This window comes from Mustela nivalis (genome assembly GCF_964662115.1).
Source record: "Mustela nivalis genome assembly, chromosome: 8".
Classification (NCBI taxonomy): Eukaryota; Metazoa; Chordata; class Mammalia; order Carnivora; family Mustelidae; genus Mustela; species Mustela nivalis.
The window spans coordinates 109710065-109725784 of NC_139027.1; the positions used below are offsets into that span (position 1 = coordinate 109710065).

The following is a 15720-nucleotide window of genomic DNA, read 5'->3' on the forward strand; positions in this document are numbered from 1 at the left end:
TGTCCTCTCATGTCTGCTCTGCTATAGCCTCACTGTGTGGTTTTTTGAAAACCTGTTAACCTCTCTGGGCTTGTTTTTTCATTTTTAAAATAAAAATTCTTTCCAGTTGGAGGTGGATATCATTCTATACATAGGGTCCAACCAACTGCTTTCTGACTGATAGAGGCATTCTTTTATTTTTCTGCCCCCTGCTTTTTCTATTAATCCATATGCTAGGCTGTCACATTCTGTGAGCCAAGGACTGAAAAACATGAGTATCTTAGAAAGTCCAGGCTGGAGTAAATCGCTGAAATAGTCTGGTCTGCTCTTTTCATGGGTGAAAAAAGCTGAGACAGAAAAAGAACTAAAGACCGGTCTTCTAACTTCCAGGCAGCAACTGTTACCATTTATGTACATGAATTACAGGTAGGGATTTAAAAAAAAAAAAAGATTTTATTTATTTTGAGTGACAAATAGAGAGAGAGAAAGCATGGACAAGTTGGGGAGGGGGGCATAGGGCCAGAGGGAGAAGCCTACTCCCTGTTGAACAGGGAGCCTGATGCAGGACTTGATCCCAGGACCCTGGGATCATGACCTGAGCTGAAGGCGGATGCTCAACTAACTGTTCCACCCAGGCACCCTAGGGAGATGCAAAGCCTCACATCCTGCATTTTTAACAAGCTCCTAAGTGATACTGATACTCTTGGTCCATACTTTGAATAGTGAAACTCTAGATAGAACTCAGCACTTTCAGGTCAATGTTACACTTGGAAAAAAATTATGTCTTCCCAAATCTCTAGGGATGTGACCAGTATTATCTTAGGAAACTCCATTAGGCTTGTGACCATGGCAACAAGTACAATTACAAACATTATGGAATTTGGAAGTTGGGAAATGATCATGTCACAGGTGATGAAGAACAGAAGAGACCATGGAAGCTGAAAGTTGAGGACTTATTTGGGGTTAGCAATCTTGGAAGATAGGGTTTATGTTACTTTCAAGTTATAGAAACCCAAATTACAACAACTTAGGCAAAAAGTGGAACATATTGACACATCATTAAAAAGTCTAGGGTTAGGTCTGTCTTCAAGCAAAGCTGGATCCAGGTGCTCAAATAATGACATCAAAAATTTACCTCTTATCATCTATGTGTTGACTTCATTCTCAGACAGACTTCACAGGTTGTAGTCAACAGCAGAAAAGAGCATGCCACTAGTTCCAACAAATATACCTGATTATTCTTTTCATTGGCCAGCCCCAGGTTATGTGCTTCTTCCAGAACTAGTCACTGTGGCTAGGAAAATATTGTGCTCTAATAGGGTATCCTGGGTCAAAGTCCTTTCCCAGAAATGATAAATCCCATCCAAAATACCTGGGCTGGGAGTCAGGGAGGACCGTTGTCTCAGAGTGAGGTCAACAGGAAGGGAAATGCTTGTGGAGTAAGCAAAAATAATAGATGCTCGTTCTAGAGATTAGGGCCTGTTGAGCAACTGAAGGCGTTAAGAACTTTACCAGGAGGTCAGAGGCAAGCTCAGCAAGGTGCTGGGACTTGAAAGGTTAACTCACCTACTAGCACAAATCTGCCTAAGGATGCTATTCCAGTGGTATGACTCTATTTTGATTCTTGATAAAGAAGTAGTTCTCAGGGGCTCCTGGGTGGCTTACTTGGTAAAGCATGGGACTTTTGATTTTGGCTCCAGTCATGATCTCAGCATTATAAGATCGAGCCCTGAGTTGGGCTCTGTGCTCAGTGCAGTTTGTTTGAGATTCTGTCTCCCTCTGTCTCTCTGCCGCTCTCCCCACTCATATGCACTCTCTCTGTCTCTCAATAAAATAAATAAACAAACAAACAAACAAACAAATAAATAAATAAAATCTTTTTGAAAAATGTTTCTTAGATTGTGATTCAGGAATTGTAGGGTAGAGTCCAAGAATCCACATATCTAACAAACTCCCAACTGATGTTCATGTTACCCGTTCATGCACCACATTTTGGTGTGGTACTGTGCTGAGGTATCAACTTCAATCTTTTCTAGCTATGGTGTATTCCCAAGCTGTTTGCCCTTCCCTTGAAACAGTAGGGGCTCAAAACTTCTTAGGAGGCTCTGTCCTGCTGTCAGCCATCTCTTTCAGGGACAACATGGGGAGGGAGGCAGCCTTTCTGTCCGAATCATGGGCTTTCTCATTTCCCTGCTGCAGGCCTATACAGATTTAAGGCATTGAACCAAAGAAGGTTTCTGGCTTAGGGTTCAGAGAAGGTTACTTTGTTGGCTCATGGTCAGCATTTCATTCAATAAAGAAGCCAGAGATTACTCTACTTCCTGCTGCTCACTTATCATTCTTTGGCCCTAGACTGGAGAGATTTGCCAAACCCCAGATGACTGCAATTGCATGAGTGGCCCTGCTGAGGCCAATGCAAATGAGCAGAACTGCCCAATTGACCCACAGGTTGACAAGCCATACCAAATGACTGTTTTGGCCACTGAGGTTTGCAAGACTGCATTATTATGGCATTAGATTATTAAAAACCTGTGTGAACTTGGGCAAATTTTTAGCTCTTAATCTCTTCCTGTATAAAATGGGAATATACTTACCTAGAATTATGTGAATCTTAAATAAGGAAGGTGAAAAACTTAACACAGTATTCCAATAAGTGGCAGAGTTAGAACTATGTTTTGCCTTCTAAAGCTGGTCTTTAGAAAGCCTTATGGTGAAAGAAATGTCCTTGTAGAATAAAGAAGAAATCATGCGAGAGACAGAAGAGAGAAAGAAACCGTGATCTCTGCTTGGCATCAGGCACTTTCCAAAGTCCTTATATGACTTTATAGCATTCTATCTTTCCTAACAACGTATGTGCTAAGTTTTATTCCATTCTTATAGATGAGGAAATCTCATGACTCAGAAAACTGAGCTGACTTTTATCAGTCAGGAAGCTAGTAGTGGAGGTGCTTGGCTAAAAACCCTTAAGTCTTTTCCATTCTTTATTTTTATTTTTTTATTTTTTATTAACATATAATGTATTCTTAGCCCCAGGGGTACAGGTCTGTGAATCGCCAGGTTTACACACTTCACAGCATTCACCATAGCACCTACCCTCTCCGATGTCCATAACCCCACCAACCTCTCCCTACCAAGCCTTTTCCATTCTAATGAACTTGCTCTTTCCATTGTGAAAACCTGATTCAAAACTTAATCACATTACACTTTTTATTTAAAATATTGTATAAATGGCTCCTACTACACAGTAAGAAAACTGATGTCGTAGCTAAATCATTCAAATTTCATTTTTGCTTTTCCCATATGACTTAATAGATTTTTCGTCTTTGTTTTTAGGATCAACCTTTCTTTTTCTCTCCCTAAATCTGTCTCTGTGTCTTCATCTCTGTCTATCTTTGTGTCTCTCCATCTTTCTCCTTGCTGCCTTCAGATGTCTAGTTAAAATTCAAGTGGAAGAAAAGTGACTCAGCAAGCTGGATGTTAATCTCAATGGTTTATTTTTTCTTAAAAGGAAAAAATCATCTTAGCAGCATATCTAGAAAGAGGGGAATGAAATTTTAAGCCTTTGTAGGAAAAACATCTTAGAAATACACAGCCTATAAGCATTTTTTTCTTCAACCAGACAGGAAAAGAGTTCCCACCTCAGAGCAGAACTTAAATAAATGTCTATATACCATTTACACTCGCACAAACAAGCTATTCTTTCTCCCTATGTTTAAGACCTATAAGAAATCAGGGCTAGGATTGACTTTGTCAAATTTGATCCCTTGCTTCTAACTCTTGATCTGCACACATATAGCTTTTCTATTTTTATTCACAGAAACAAAAGGTTCAGAACTCATCATTTCCATTTTGAACCATATGACCTGGATTTAGGTGATGTATTGATCACAAGAGGCTAGCTTATATTGCAGCCATAAACACCCTCATGTTCATAATGGCTTAACATAATAAATGTTTATCCTTTCACTTGCTACTTGTCCAATACAAATTAGCAGGGCCTTTATTCATCATAATCACTAATGGATTTCCACTGACGGAAACTCCAGTGTGGGCTTCCATGATTGTCAACATGGGGAGAAAGGAGGAATCAGCCAAGCAGAGGAATATAAGCGCTAACACAAACGAGACATACATCACTCCTGTTCATATTTAATCATGCAAACCAAGTCATCTGGCCTCTCTTACTTTAGGGGGTGGTGAAGTGGAATCTCCCATATTCCTAGAGAAGTAGAACTGAAATTTTTGTGAAGAGTCATAATAACTAGTCCAGATGGCCTCTCTGATGATCAGGTAAGATTCTTGCCTCTCCTGGACCAATAATAGAATAGGTTCCTGGTCAATTCACTTTCCTCTTGGGTAGACGAACTTCTCTTGGGAAAAAAAAAGCTTATTATACAGCTTACAGGTTCACATGTATAAGGATTATAAATATTTCAGTGCTTTGAATATTATAATATAGAATTTTATTTTTAAAATGATATGTACTTGGAGATTATACCCTTAAAAATAGGCAAGGTTCTTTTCAGTTCATTCTTACTTCTATTGTTATCTGAAAAGGGTCTTATATTGCTTGCTCTCTGTCTGTAGATTCAGGAGATAATAGATTTGTGATTTTATTTAACCTTTAATCTATAATGATGCCTGAGCTCCAGGCAGTGAAAACTTTACTCATATTAGAAATGCAAAATTTAACTTTCCAAGGTGGACAGACCCTTCAAATATGTAAACTTTATTTTAAGAAACTGCATGTATATGTCTAAATTATAGCAAAATATAGGTCCTCTTTTGATATCTTAAAAAGAGTTTTTCATATTTTCTACCAAATAGAGTTAAGATAACTTGATCTAGAAAGCTGGACACACTATATGGAGGCAATTTCTAGAACATTTATATCCAGTAGAACTTTCTGTGATGCCAGAAAATATTCTTTTTTTTTCTTTTATTCTTTTTTTAAATTAACATACAATGCTTCAGGGGTACAAGTCTATGAATCATCAGTCTTACACAACTCACAGCACTCAACATAGCACGTACCCTCCCCAATGTCCCTAACCTAGCCACCCTATCCCCCCCCCCCCCATCCTGAACCCCCAGCAACCCTGTTTGTTTCCTGAGATTAAGAGTCTCTTACAGTTTCTCTCCCTCCCTGGTCTCATCTTGTTTCATTTTTTCCCTCCCATTTCCCCCATGACTCCCCCACCCTGCCTCTCAAATTCCTCATATGAGAGAGATCATATGATAACTGTCTTTCTCTGATTGGCTTATTTCACAGAGTTACTCTTTAGTTCCATCCATGTCATTGCAAATGCCAAGATTCATTTTTGTTGGCTGCATAGTATTCCATTGTATATATGGCTCACATCTTCTTTATCCATTCATCTGTTGATGGACATCTAGGTTCTTTCCATAGTTTGGACATCACTGCTATAAACATTGGGTGCTTGTGCCCCTTTGGATAACTACATTTGTATCTTTAGGGTACATATCCAGTAGTGCAATTTCTGGGCCATAGGGTAACTCTATTTCCAACTTTTTGAGAAGCCACCATGCTGTTTTCCAGAGTGGCTGCACCAGTGTGCATCCCCTCCAACAGTAGAGGGGGGGTTCTCCTTTCTCTGCATCCCCACCAACACTTGTCATTTCCTGACTTGTTAATTTTAGCCATTCTGACTGGTATGACTGGTATCTCACTATGGTTTTGATATGTATTTTCCTGATGCCGGGTGATGTTGAATGAAAACCTTCTCACCTGTCGGTTGGCCATTTGGATATCTTCTTAGCAGAAATGTCTGTTCATGTCTTCTGCCCATTTCTTGATTGGATTATTTGTTCTTTGGGTGTTGAGGTTGATAAGTTCTTTATAGATTTTGGATACTAGCCCTTTATCTGATATGTCATTTGCAAATATATTTTCCCATTCTGTCAGTTGTCTTTTGGTTGTCAGTTGTCTGTTGACTGTTTCCTTTGCTGTGCAAAAGCTTTTGATCTTGATGAAGTCCCAATAGTTCCTTTTTCCCTTGCTTCCCTTGTCTTTGGCAATGTTTCTAGGAAGAAGTTGCTGTGGCTGAGGTCAAAGAGGTTGCTGCCTGTGTTCTCCTCTAGGATTCTGATGGATTCCTTTCTCACATTGAGGTTTTTCATCCATTTGGAGTCTATTTTTGTGTGCAGTGTAAGGAAATGGTCCAGTTTCATTCTTCTGCATGTGGCTGTCCAATTTTTCTAACACCATTTGTTGAAGAGACTGTCTTTTTCCATTGGACATTCTTTCCTGCTTTGTTAAAGACTAGTTGACCAGAGTTGAGGGTCCATTTCTGGTCTGTCTCTCTATTCTGTTCCATTGACCTATGTGTCTGTTTTTGTGCCAGTACCACGCTGCCTTGTTGATTACAGCTTTGTAATAGAGCGTGAAGTCTGGAATTGTGATGACACCAACTTCGGTTTTCTTTTCCAACATTCCTCTGGCTATTCGGGGTCTTTTCTGGTTCCATATAAATTTTAGGAATTTTATAAATTTGTTAAATTTTACACATTTGTTCCATTTCTTTGAAAAAAATTGATGGTATTTTGATAGGGGTTGCATTAAATGTGTAGATTGCTCTAGGTAGCATAGACATAGTCACAACATTTGTTCGTCCAATCGATGAGCATGGAATACTTTTCCATTTCTTTGTGTCTTCCTCAATTTCTTTCATGAATACTTTATAGTTTTCTGAGTACAGATTCTTTGCCTCTTTGCTTAGATTTATTCTGAAGTATCTTAGGGTTTTGGCTGCAATTGTAAATGGGAATGATTTCTTCCAGATTGTCAAGTTTGCTGGTGTATAATTGCTCATAATATGTTCTTAAAATTGTTTGTAGTTCTTTGGTGTTGGTTGTGATCTCTCCTTCATTCATGATTTTATTTATTTGGGTCCTTTTTCTTTTCTTTTTGATAAATCTGGCCAGGGGCTTATCAGTCTTTTAATTCTTTCAAAGAAACAGCTCTTTGTTTCATTGATTTGTTCTACTGTTCTTTTGGCTTCTATTTTATTGATTTCTGCTCTGATTTTTATTTTTTCTCTTCTCCTGATGGGTTTAGGCTTTCTTTGCTGTTCTTTCTAGAGCTCCTTTAGGTGTAGGATGAGGTTGTATACTTGTGACCTTTCTTGTTTCTTGAGAAAAGTTTGCATTGCTATATAATTTCCTCTTAGGACTGTCTTTGCTGTGTCCCACAGATTTTGAACAGTTGTGTTTTAATTTTCATTTGTTTCCATGAATTTTTAAAAATTCTTCTTTAAATTCCTGGTTGACTCATTCATTCTTTAGTGGGACACTTTTTAGCCTCTATGTATTTGAGTTCTTTCCAACTTTCCTCTTGTGGTTGAGTTCTAGTTTCAAAGCATTGTGGTCTGAAAATATGCAGGGAATGATCCCAATTTTTGGTACCAGTTGTGACCTGATTTTTGACCCAGGATGTCACATATTCTGGAGAATGTTCCATGTGCACTAGAGAAGAATGTATATTCTGTTGTTTTGGGATGGAATTTTCTGAATGTATTTGTGGTGTCCATCTGGTCCAGTGTGTAAATTTAAAGCCTTTATTTCTTTGTTGATCTTTTGCTTAGATGATCTGTCTATTTCAGTGGGGGGGGGGGGTGTTAAAGTCCCCTACTATTATTGTATTATTGTCAATGTGTTTCTTTGATTTTGTTATTAATTGACTTATATAATTGACTTCTCCCATGTTAGGGGCATTGATATTTAAAATTGTTACATCTTTTTGTCAGATAGACCCTTTAAGTATGATATAGTGTTCTTCCTCATCTCTTATTATAGTCTTTGGCTTAAAATCAAGTTTTATTGATATAAGGCTTGCCACCCCAGCTTTCTTTTAAAGTCCATTAGCATGATAAGTTGTTTTCCACACCCTCACTTTAAATCCGGAGGTGTCTTTGGTTCTGAAATGAGTTTCTTGCAGACAGCATTTCAATGGGTCTTGGTTTTTTATCCATTCTGATATCCTGTGTCTTTTGATTGGAACAGTTAGCCCATTTACATTCAGTGTAAATATTGAAAGATAACAATTTAGTGCCATTGTATTGCCTGTAAGGTGACTGTTACTGTATATTGTCTCTGTTCCTTTCTGGTCTGTTACTTTTAGGCTCTCTCTCTCTCTGCTTAGAGGATCCCTTTCAATATTTCCTGTAGGGCTGATTTGGTGTTTACAAATTATTTTAGTTTTTGTTTGTACTGGAAGCTTTTTAATCTCTCCTTCTATTCTCAGTGACAGCTGAGCTGGATATAGTATTCTTGGCTGCATATTTTTCCTCATTTAGTGCTCTGAATATATCATGCCAGTCCTTTCTGGCCTGCCCGGTCTCTGTGGATATGTTTGCTGCCAATCTAATATTTCTACCATTGTATGTTACAGACCTCTTGTCCTGAACTGCTTTCAAAATTTTCTTTTCGTCACTGAGACTTATAAGTTTTATTATTAGATGATGGGCTGTTGACCTATTTTTATTGATGTTGAGGGGGCTTTTCCGTGCCTCCTAGATTTTGATGCTCATTCCCTTCACCAAATTAGAGACATTCTCTGCTACAATTTGCTCCAATATACCTTCTGTCCCCCTCTCTTTCTTCTTCTTCTGGGATCCTAATTATTCCTTTTTAAAAAAAGATTTTATTTATTTATTTGACAGAGAGAGAGATCACAAGTAGGCAGAGAGGCAGTCAGAGAGAGGGGGAAGTGGGATCCCTACTGAGCAGAGAGCATCATGCGGGGCTTGATCCCAGGATCCTGAGACCATGTCCTGAGCTGAAGGCAGAGGCTTAACCCACTGAACCACCCAGGCACCCCTAATTATTCTAATATTGTTTCATCTTATGATGTCACTTACCTCTTGAATTCTCCCCTTCTGGTCCAGTAGTTGTTTATCTCTCTTTTTCTCAACTTCTTCATTCTCTATCATTTGGTCTTCTATATCACTAATTCTCTCTTCTGTCTCATTTATCTTAGGAGTAAGAGCCTCCATTTTTTATTGCACCTCATTAATAGCTTTTTAAATTTCAACTTTTATTTTATTTTTCCAGAAAGGGATTCTCTAGTATCTTCCATGCTTTTTACAAACTCAGCTAGCACCTTGATAATCGTCATTCTGAACTCTAGTTCTGATGTCTTACTAATGTCCATATTGATTAGGTCCCCAGCCATTGGTACTACTTCTTGTTCTTTTTCTTTGAGGTGAATTTTTCTGTCTTGTCATTTTATCCAGATAAGAATAGATGAATGAGATAACAAAACACTAAAAGGGTAGCAACAACCCCAGAAAAATATACACTAACCAAATCAGAAGAGACCCAAAGCCAGGGGGAGAAGAAAAGAAAAAAACTATATGTATACAAAAAATAAGCTTAAATACAATGAAGGGATAGAATATGACTATAATAATGAAATTTTAAAAGGTTTTTTTAAAAGGTATTGATAAGATAAAATAGTTTAAAAAGGTTAAAATAAGAAAGAAGAAAAATTTTTTAAAAAGAGTAAGAAAAAAATAAAATTAGCAAAATTTAACTTTGAAAGACTTAAAAATCATGGGGGGAAAGCCATGAATTCTGTGTGTTGCATTCCCTTAACTCTGGAGTTCCACAGTTTTCACTAATCAGTGAACTTGGTCTGGGCTGGATATTCAGGCTAATCTTCTGGGGAAGGGGCCTGTTGAAGTTATTCTCAAATGCCTTTGCCTGAGGCAGAATTGCACCGCCCTTGCCAGGGGCCAAGCTAAGCACTCAGGTTCACTTTCAGAAGCTTTTTTCCCCTGAATGCTTTCCTTAGAGCTTTGGAGAATGGGAATGAAAATGGCGGCCTCCCAATCGCTACCCAGAATAGCCAAGAGCTCAGGGCCCCATTCCTCAGTGCACCCTCTGAGAAAAGCAGTCAATCCCTCCCATCTCCCTGGCCTCCAGCCACACTCCCTACTCACCCAGCCTGTGACCAAGCATTTCTATCTCCAGTGCACAGCCCTGTTTGGAGTCTCCAAACCTAGCAGATTCATGCATCACTCCTTTGTCACTCCTCCCAGAGGAGGAAGGAGGGGGTCTCCCTGGATCTGCCACCTGTCGGGTCCCTCCTCAAAGAACAGTGGCTTGACTGTGCCTCAGATCACAGTTTTAGGTACCCTGAGCTGAGAGCCCACTCCTCATCTCTGTCTCTGCCACGGGCTTCCTCCCTCCAATCCCTGGCAGCTCTGCCACACTCAGGCATTCTCCGTCTTTCTGTAACCCTGAGGGACCTGAGACTACATGTGTCCCCGTGAGGGCTTCACCACCCACTTAACCTCTGCAGCGATGTTCCTTAGTGGAGCAGACTTCTAAAAGCTCCAATTTTGTGCTCTGCTGCTCTCCTGCTTGTGGGGATCCAGCCCCTCCCCCTGCAGTCTCTCTTCCCATATGTTGCCTCAGATTCACTTCTCTGCATGTCATAACTTCCAGAAAGTAGTGGCTTTTCTGTTCATAGAATTGCTGCTCTTCTTCTCTTCAATCTCCTGTTGAGTTTGTAGGTGTTCATAATGGGTTGATAACTATCAATATGGGACCCAACCATATTTAGGTTTCCTACTCCTCTGCCATCTTGCTCCTCCCCTACCAGGTCCTTTTACAACAATATGCAATGAAACTTTCTAACAGGGGAATAGAGTACAGCATTTCCAAAATGTATTTGACCATGAAAGCCTTTCTTCTAGACAGGATGGGTATTGAAAATGGGTTCTACACTGTATTAATCTTCAAGAAGTTAGTTTTTCTTTTTGAGACCATAAATTATACAAATGGATATTATAATTTATACTGTATCCCTATTAGCATATTTAAATACTTTTATATGATAAAAAAAAAGAATAGGTAGGAAAACATATTTCCTCTTGTCATTCTTAAAGGGTTGGTCTCTGAGGAAAGGTAACTTAGCTTGTCCAGGAGCACCTGCGGGTCACCTGTCTCCACAGCCACAGGGCTCCACTACCAGCTCTGAGAGAGGCTGTGGTCCTATCTCTCTCGTACTTTTTTTTTTTTTAACTGGGAATGCCCAACAGAGCAAAATACACAGCCTGGGCACTGTCAACCAACTACTCTCCTGGGCCACTCTCAGGTGGAGTTCTAAAGCAGTCAGTCTCCCTTCCTAGTACCCAGGTGTGGAGATCCATATGCAGAAGATGTGAGAAACAGCTCATTTGGAGTTGGAGGCAATGGGGGAGAAGAGGTGCTGGTTTCAGAGCTAGCCCCTCTGGAAACAGAGCTTGGAGTGGTTAAAAGCATTCCCAGGAGAACACCAGGGCTTCCCAGGGTCCCTGCCATGGCAGCACTTGGCACACTGGCCTCGCCAGAAAATATTCTGTAGCTACATTGTCCAGTGGGGTAACCACCAGCCACATCTGGGTATTTGGCACTTGAAATGTGGTTAGTATGATTGACAAACTGCATCTTAAATTTTGTTTAATTTTAATTAATTTGAATTTAAATTTTAATAGCCACATGTGGCCAGCAACTACTGTATTTTATGGTATTTTTCTAGAAGTTGGGTTTTCAACAAATGTTTATTATTATTCAATTAAAAAACCCCACTAAAATGCATTCTTAACTTGAAATAAAAGAAGCTCATGTATGCATCCCTGGTCTGTATGCTGAAAACGTGAGAATCCCACAGGGATGTTTTCTAATTGTGGGGTATGGGCATCTTGGGATTCTGGCAACCCATAGAATCACTTCTTTGGGAGTGGACTCTGGGTTAGGCCATGCTGAGTGACAGTGTTGGACCATAGGACAGGTGGTGGGAAAGTTAGTTATTTTCCTAGAGCAGAACTATTATGTCAGTCATTGTGGTGGCCCTGATACCTTCTCTTGGTAAAGCCATGGGTTCAGGGAGGAGGCCTTGCCAGCTTGTGCTGAAAAAGATCTGAGCTTCACAAATACACAATCATCTCATTATTTACTTCCACTATTATTCTTTCTTAATACTGGTGATGCTCAAAGTTGATAGCTTTACCTCTTAAAACCCCATTTTAGAAAATCTTCCCCACCTTCCTGTGCAATGACAATGACACAATATCAAACCTTATAGATCACCCTTACTCAATACAGATATTTGGGAGTGAGCACTGACTATCAACTTCAGGACAAAGAAATTGGGTTTATCTTCTTTTTTCTGATTTGCCCAGGATCTTCAATCCTTAATAGGTGCCATCCACTGTGCTGAGCCCTGAGGGTATAGAAAGGAAGTACACAAGGTTCCTCTTTCCAAAAGTCCCATCAACTAGTGAGACATAGATGTATAAACAGTTAATTCATGATAAAACATAATAGTAGTATAAGGTACTTGAGAACACAGGATATGCAGTGACACATGGGAATATTCAAAGTGAGATTAATATTTCCCTTAATTACATGGAACTCAGAGAAAGAAATATTTCCAAAAATGTTTATGGCAGAGACTGGCTCTATACTCTCCAATCCTGTTGCTTCTTTCTGGGTCTCACAGGCTACATTACCCAGGCTCACTTTTATTTCATCTGAGGCCATGTGACAAGACTCTTGCTAATTCATCTGCCCAAATTGATATGTCTCCTATAAAAACTCATGTTTTATCCTTCATGTTCTCTCTTACAGAAATCATGGAAGCCAAATACAGAGAATGGTAACACCATGAAATGAATGGAGCTGGGGCCTTGAAACACTGCTTGGGGGAGACACCAGGAAAGCCACATAAATCCAGTTGGACCATTATGTGAGAAATAAGCTTTTATGGTGTTAAGCCACTATAATTTGGGAACTGTTTATTATAGCATCAATTACCCTTACCAATACATTGTCTAATTGGCTTTAACTTAGATATCAAATATAATCACAGGATTTTAGAACTTAGAAAGCTCTCAGTCTATTTAATCTCTTCATTTCACAGAAGAAGAAAGGAAGAGACTTGAATTCAGCCATTTTGGGGCTATAACAAGACTAGAATCCACTCTTCCAATTCTCAGGGAAAGGCTGGCTCTATCAGGTCAAAGTTGCCTCTATTAGTCTATATGTACTTTTCAGTACTCTTGTATGATTACCAGTGAAACAGAAACACACAGGTTGAAGTTTATGGAAAATAAAACTTGTGTCTATGAGGAAAGGAACAATGAGATTTAGCTAAAAGTGATTTATTTTGATATTAGCATATTTAGTTTTTTTTTCAAATACTGAATTTAAAACACAGTTGGATATATTTATCAGGACAATTTTAGGTTTATTATCAGAACTGTGCCTTATTATGTTTGTTTTGTTTCACTATGCCTGGTATTTAAGTTTATGCATTGTGAGGAGGCCAGAGGCTGAAATTCGTAGAGTATAACATATGGGTTCATCAATTTCTGAGAAAAATAGTCTGTAACCTTGCCGACCTTCAATGTCATGAGATAGAATTCTGAGTTTTCTAGTCCATGGACTAAATCTATGGCACTTATACTTTCTAGGATAGAGTGGGATCAAAAAAAAAAAAAAAAAACCCAAAACCTATCCACACAGGATAATTGAATGCTGCAACAGTTGCTATTGCTTGCATGATCAATTTCCATTCTCCCCTTCTATCATGGATACCAAATCTTGATGCATTTGTGTGGTGAGAAACCTAGCCCAGGTGATGAATGGTGATGGATGCAGATCAGATGTGGCAGTCTTGGTCTCCTTACCAAGTGACTTGTCTAAAAGTAGGAGTAGAACTAATTATGGCCAATGAAATATAACTAAAAATCTGCTGGACATTTTTGGGAAATATTTTGTTCTCTGCTAAGAAAGAGGTACTGAGGAAAACCCTTTATTGTCTGTCCCTTCCTTCCTACATCTGGATTTATTTTCTTGAGGATGTGACTCTAGGAACTGCAGCCACAGTCCAAGGGTGGGAAACAACTAATTATGAGTTGGAGCATTTTTTTTTTTCCTGTATCCCTTTACAACACTCCCTCTTGACCAGTGCACACTTGCTTCGTTTTCAAGTCACTGGAATTGAGGGATTAAGGTTTAGGCCCTGTATCTGCTCCTAATAGGTTAATTTGGTTCCAGTACCCCACTCTTTCCCTAATAAATTAGCCTAGCTACCACATTCCCATCTCTTTTGTCTGCACTGAAAAAATGGTTATACAGATATTTTCCCTCAAGTTTCCTATTTTTAAAATTGGGATAATAAAAATCTATCTGATATTGATATTGAAGGGATTGTATTAAATTCATTTCTTCAACTAGTATTTACTGAGTGCCTGTTATGGGACAGAAATTATGGTAAGCACTGATGATATTAAATTAACAAAGTAAAGACAATCTCCAGCTCTCATGGGACTTCTGATCTGGTCGTGAAAAAAGGAAAAGGGAGGAAGGAAGAAAGGAAGCAAGAATAAGAAATTGAAATAATTTCATTGAGCTGGACCAGATGGGCTGATGGAAGAAAACAAGTGTATCAGGAATACCACTTGAAAGTGTCCACAGAAGACAACACAGAGGTGATGAGAATTAACCTGAGGAAGATGTGATGGAGCCCACCAGGTCAAGAACAAAAAGCAAGTGAAGAGGTTTAGAGCCAACAGAACAGCAAGAATGGAAGCCTCGAGATGGGAGGAGTTTGATTGTTCTGGGAGAAGCAAGAAGGCCAATATAGCTGGAATGTGATGAGTTAAAGAGAGAGTGGCAGGACAATGGCAGGGACTTAGTTATGTAGGAGGACTTCATAGGCTGTGACAAGAAATTTAGATTTGATTCTAAATCCCAATGGGAAGTCTTTGAAGAGTTTTAAGTAGTGATATGATTTTGTAGGATTTTTAAAGTCAAAACTGGCTTTGGTGTGAAAAGGGGTTAGAGAGGTTTAGCAGTAGGGAGTAGGAAGGGGAGATCAGATAGAGGTTACGGTGGTGTTATAGGCAAAAGATGGCAGAGGCTTAGACTGGGAGTAGTGATGTTAGAGGTGCTGGGAAGAAGTGTAGATTTAAGACAAATTTAGAAAATAGAGTCAACAGGATTTGCTGATGGATTGTGTTTGAGATGTAATAGCAAAAAAGAATTAAAGATAACTTCCAGACTTTGCATTCGAACATCTCGGTGTATGGTGGAGCTACTTTCCAAGAGGAAATGATTAGCAAGGGGAGGCTTTGTACTTGGGGGTAAAAATCAACAGTGTAGTGTACTCTTGGTTTTTTGTTTTGTTTTGTTTTGTTTTTGTTTTTGATTTTTAAGATGCCTATGGACAATTTGTATGGAGATATCAGGCTGGTAGTTGAATGTATGCCTATATATAAGTCTAAACTGGTATATCAGTTAGCTATTGCATGTAACAAACCACTCCAAAAGTCAGCAGCTTAAACAATAATTATTTGTCATGCTCCATTTCTTCAGGTTGGCAAATCATCTTGTATTAAGCTAGGAGTCTTATTTGGTCTCACCTGGTTTCCCTAATGCATCAGCTCTGGGTTGGCAAGGTGGTTTGGTGCTAGGGTTGGTTGATTGTCAGTTGTTGTAATGATCTCTGTGGTTTTTCATTCTTCAGTGGTGTGCCTTGAGCTTTCTCATATAATAGAGGGAGAGTAAGCAGAGCCTGAAGTTCACACCATCACTTCTCCAGTATTCTACTTACCAAAGAAAGTTATAAGGCCAGTCTAAGTTTAGTAGGTGGGGAAACAGACTCCACCTCATCATGGAAGCAGTTGTAAAGTCACATTGCAAAGGTATGACTACCCAGAGACCATTAAC

General features: G+C 39.1%; 1 long non-coding RNA gene across 2 annotated transcripts in view; it reads left to right on the forward strand.

The window, feature by feature from the left end:
• The first annotated feature begins 327 nt into the window (after positions 1-327).
• LOC309871435 overlaps positions 328-15720 on the forward strand; it is a 92978-nt gene continuing 77585 nt past the window's right edge. For both annotated transcript variants that reach the window (XR_014315278.1, XR_014315279.1), the window contains exons 1-2: positions 328-405; positions 12616-12733. This is a non-coding gene — a long non-coding RNA (uncharacterized lncRNA). The remainder of the gene's footprint in view (positions 406-12615; positions 12734-15720) is intronic.